The sequence below is a fragment of the Neovison vison genome, chromosome 1 (assembly GCF_020171115.1).
Source record: "Neovison vison isolate M4711 chromosome 1, ASM_NN_V1, whole genome shotgun sequence".
Lineage (NCBI taxonomy): Eukaryota > Metazoa > Chordata > Mammalia > Carnivora > Mustelidae > Neogale > Neogale vison.
Genome location: NC_058091.1, coordinates 161,221,958 through 161,227,381, shown reverse-complemented (window position 1 = coordinate 161,227,381; position 5,424 = coordinate 161,221,958). Strand labels below are relative to the sequence as shown.

Genomic DNA, 5,424 nt, shown 5'->3' with positions numbered 1-5,424 from the left:
ATTATGAATGAAAAGGGAGAGATCACAACTAACACCAAGGAAGTTGAAAAAATCATCAGAAGTTATTACGAACAGTTATATGCCAATAATCTTAGCAACCTAGATGAAATGGATGCATTCCTGGAAAATTATAAACTACCAAAATTGAACCAGGAAGAAATCGACAACCTGAATAGACCGATATCTAATAACGAGATTGAAGCAGTGATCAAAAACCTCCCAAAAAACAAGAGCCCAGAACCTGACGGATTCCTTGGGGAATTCTACCAAACCTTCAAAGAAGAAATAAAACCTATTCTCCTGAAGCTGTTTCAAAAAATTGAAGCAGAAGGAAAACTTCCAGACTCTTTCTATGAAGCCAGCATTACCCTGATCCCAAAACCAGGCAAGGACCATACCAAAAAGGAGAATTTCAGACCAATATCACTGATGAATATGGATGCTAAGATTCTCAACAAGATCCTAGCCAACAGAATCCAACAGCACATTAAAAAGATTATCCACCATGATCAGGTGGGATTCATCCCTGGGCTACAAGGATGGTTCAACATTCGCAAATCAATCAATGTGATACAACAAATTAATATGAGAAGAGAGAAGAACCACATGGTCCTCTCAATTGATGCAGAAAAAGCATTTGACAAAATCCAACATCCGTTCCTGATTAAAACGCTTCAAAGTCTAGGGATAGAGGGAACATTCCTGAACCTCATCAAATCTATCTATGAAAGACCCACAGCAAATATCATCCTCAATTGGAAAAAGCTTGCAGCCTTCCCATTGAGATCAGGAACAAGACAAGGATGCCCACTTTCACCACACTTGTTCAACAGAGTATTAGTAGTCCTAACAACAGCAATCAGACAACAGAGAGAAATAAAAGGTATCCAAATTGGCAAGGAAGAAGTCAAACTCTCACTCTTCACAAATGACATTATTCTTTATATGGAAAACGCAAAAGACTCCACCCCCAAACAACTAGAACTCATACAGCAATTCAGCAACGTGGCAGGATACAATGTCAATGTGCAGAAATCAGTGGCTTTCTTATACACTAACAAGGAAAATACAGAAAGGGAAATTAGAGAATCGATTCCATTTACTATTGCACCAAGAACCATAAGATACCTGGGAATAAACCTAACTAAAGAAGTAAAGGATCTGTACTTGAGGAACTATAGAACACTCATGAAAGAAATTGAAGAAGACACAAAAAGATGGAAGACCATTCCATGCTCTTGGATCGGATGAATAAACATTGTTAAAATGTCTATACTGCCTAGAGAAATCTATACTTTTAATGCCATTCCGATCAAAATTCCACCAGCATTCTTCAAAGAGGGTAAATAAGGGTAAGGTAAATTAGGGTAAATAATCCTAAAATTTGTATGGAATCAGAAGAGACCCCGAATCGCTAAGGAAATTTTGAAAAACAAAAATAAAGCTGGCGGCATCACCTTACCTGATCTCAAGCTTTATTACAAAGCTGTGATCACCAAGACAGCATGGTACTGGCATAAAAACAGACACATAGACCAGTGGAACAGAGTAGAGGGCCCAGATATGGACCCTCAACTCTATGGTCAATTAATCTTTGACAAAACAGGAAAAAATATACAGTGGAAAAAAGACAGTCTCTTCAATAAATGGTGCTGGGAAAACTGGACAGCTATATGTAGAAGAATGAAACTCGACCATTCTCTTACACCGTACACAAAGATCAACTCAAAATGGATAAAAGACCTCAACGTGAGACAGGAATCCATCAGAATCACAGAGGAGAACATAGGCAGTAATCTCTTCGATATCAGCCACAGCAACTTCTTTCAAGATACGTCTCCAAAGGCAAAGGAAACAAAAGCGAAAATAGACTTCTGGGACTTCATCAAAATCAAAAGCTTCTGCACAGCAAAGGAAACAGTCAAAAAAACAAAGAGGCAACCCACGGAATGGGAGAAGGTATTTGCAAATTACAGTACAGACAAAAAGTTGATATCCAGGATCTATAATGAACTCCTCAAACTCAACCCACACGAAACAGACAAACACATCAAAAAATGGGCAGAAGATATGAACAGACACTTCTCCAATGAAGACATACCAATGGCTATCAGACACATGAAAAAATGCTCATCATCATTAGCCCTCAGGGAGCTTCAAATTAAAACCACATTGAGATATCACCTTACACCAGTTAGAATGGCCAAAATTAACAAAACAGGAAACAACATGTGTTGGAGAGGATGTGGAGAAACGGGAACCCTCTTACACTGTTGGTGGGAATGCAAGTTGGTGCAGCCTCTTTGGAGAACAGTTTGGAGATTCCTCAAGAAATTAAAAATAGAGCTTCCCTATGACCCTGCAATTGCACTCCTGGGTATTTACCACAAAGACACAGATGTCGTGAAAAGAAAGGCCATCTGTACCCCAATGTTTATAGCAGCAATGGCCACAGTCGCCAAACTATGGAAAGAACCAAGATGCCCTTCAATAGATGAATGGATAAGGAAGATGTGGTCCATATACACTATGGAGTATTATGCCTCCATCAGAAAAGATGAATACCCAACTTTTGTAGCAATATGGACGGGACTGGAAGAGATTATGCTGAGTGAAATAAGTCAAGCAGAGAGAGTCAATTATCATATGGTTTCACTTATTTGTGGAGCATAACAAATAGCATGGAGGACAATATGCGTTAGAGAGGAGTAGGGAATCTGGGTAAATTGGAAGGGGAGGTGAACCATGAGAGACTATGGACTCTGAAAAACAATCTGAGGGATTTGAAGTGGCGGGTAGGTGGGAGGTTGGGTTACCACGTGGTGGTGGGTATTGTAGAGGGCACGGCTTGCATCGAGCACTGGGTGTGGTGAAAGAATTATGTATACTGTTTTTCTGAAAATAAATAAATTGGAAAAAACATCAAAAAAACAAAACAAAACAAAACAAAAACAAACATGTAACCCCTTAGGGCCTGCCTCGGCCTACTTAGCCATAGATACTACATGTTGCCTACGTAGACATTTTGTCATTTATTAAAAGCCTCAGCAGTTACTGCTCTAGGCTCCAGGTAACTGTTTTTAAAACAAACACCTAAAACAAGGTAAGTGTTACTAAAACACACACCTAAAACAAGGCCAGTTCCAGGTAACTATTACTAAAATGCATACCTAAAACAAGGCCATTTTGTTGTTTAATAAACACCTCAACAGTTTCTAGTATTGGTTCCAGGTAACCGTTACTAAAACACACCTGTAGGAGACATCCAATCAGCCAAAGCCACATAGGCAGATGTCTGCTATTGTGCCCTATAAAAACTAGCCTGTAAGACCAAGGGGTGTCGCTCTCTTTGTAGGCAGCCCTGGCCGGTCAGTCTGACTTCTAATGCTTGGCATAGAGTAAAGCTTTACATAACTTTTACTTTGTCTCAGGCTCGTTTCCCTGGCTGGTCAGCCTAACTTCTAATGCTTGGCATAGAATAAGGCTTTGCATAACTTTGTCTCAGTCTCATTCCTTTGATAACGGACCCAACACATAGAATGGCTGAGGGAAGAAAAATCCCATCGTGTGCTACCCTTAGGAGACATATCTCGCACACATAAGCTCAAAATAAAAAAAAAAAAAAGATGACATTTCAAGCAAATAGAATAGAAAATAAGTGCATGAAGACTACAGAAGAAAAGGATAGCCATGCAAAATAGACTTTAAGTAAAAAATGGCAACAAAAGGCAATGATCATTATTTAATGATAAAGTGGTCAGTTTTGAGAAGTTTTATTGCAATTACTGCATGTTTAAAATTTATATCTCAAATAAAAAATAACTTCACATCTCAAGTAACTTGAAAAGCAAGAACAAAATTAAGCTCAAATTTAGAACAGGAAGGAAATAATAAATATCAGAACAGAAACAAATAGAGACCATAGAAACAATGAAAAGGATCAGTGAAAGCAAGAGCTGGTTCTTCAAAAAAATAAGTTAGATTAAGAAAAAAAGTAAACTCAAATAAAATTGGAAATGAAAGAGGAGACATTAAAAATGACATTATGGAATTATATATAAGCATAAGAGATTACCATGAACAGTTTTTTACAAGCAAAATACATAACGTGAAATATACAGATACATTTCTAGAGATATACAACCTACCAGAACTGAATCAGGAAGAAATAAATTATCTGAACAAACCAATAATAAAGAGATTCTTTTTTAACAGGAAATAAGAGTTATTGGTGCACATGAAGAAGTAGAGGCCCTGCAGAAGCTTTTATGAGCTCAGACTTCACCATTTGTCCAGGGGGCCACAATTAAGGACATATTTGACCCCATAGCCTTGTGGGATGAGCTACTTTTCAGCCATCATGTATTCAAATTTATCTTTATTAAACTTAGTACAACCTCACTTTTTTGGAAATGTGGATGTTCTGGAAGCCAGGTAACTTGAACTTGGCTTTGTGTAGGGTTCAGTCACATGCACCTTGTTCTGCAGCTTCCTACAGATGGACATCGTGACATGGTTTATGTGAACACAGGTCACTGTGCCCTGAGATTTTCTAAAGGCACCCCACATATCTGTATGGAGCGTATCAGCCACAGCATTGGATAACGTGTTGCTAGAGATGACACGGAAGGGGTGAAGTTGCACTAAGATGTGAAGACTATCTTTGCTACAGCTTTTCACCATGTACTTTATGGCACAAATACATACAGCCTCCAGGGCTTCAGAAGAGAGAAGGTGTCATATTCCTCTGACACCTGTGGCCACATAGTGGGAACACAACTACATCTGCCTTCTTCCACTCCAGGTAAGAGATGCAGATTTTGGGCATTACAAAAAAGAAAACAACAAAAACAAAACAAAACAAAACAAGACAAAACTCTGCAGAAGCAAGACTTTGCATACGCCTTGTTATTACAATACTGGTAACACTAGGCAGGATGTTGACCCATGGTACACCATGGTACACCATGGTACACCAGAATCTTCAGTGGTGCACCATGGAAAAGAGCTAGAGATTTAATCAGTAATCAACTCAGAAAATTCCACAGCAGACAACTTCAATGGAGACAACTTTCAAACATTTAAAGTAGAATTAGTACCATTCTTCCTCAAAATCTTGCAAAATACCTAGAAGGAATCATTATAGGGAGCCAACATAACTTTGATATAAAAATCAGATAAGGATATAACAAGAGGGAGAATAAGATGGCGGGGAAGTAGAAGGAGGAGGCTTTTCAACCTGTACCCTAAAGTGAGCTGATTACCTACCAAAGAACTCCGATCACCCATGAACTCAGCCTGAGATCAGAATTATACATGTCTGGATCTCTAGATGGGCAGAAGATGCCAGTGGGCAGGTAAAGCAGTGTGGGAATGGTGGACTGATATCGGAAGATAAACAAAAGGGGGAGGGAGCCACCAGAG

The 5,424-nt window shown here is 38.9% G+C and overlaps 1 pseudogene; it reads right to left on the bottom strand.

The window, feature by feature from the left end:
• Nucleotides 1-4,281: 4,281 nt before the first annotated feature.
• Nucleotides 4,282-4,949, bottom strand: LOC122900579 (annotated as a pseudogene).
• Nucleotides 4,950-5,424: the final 475 nt, after the last annotated feature.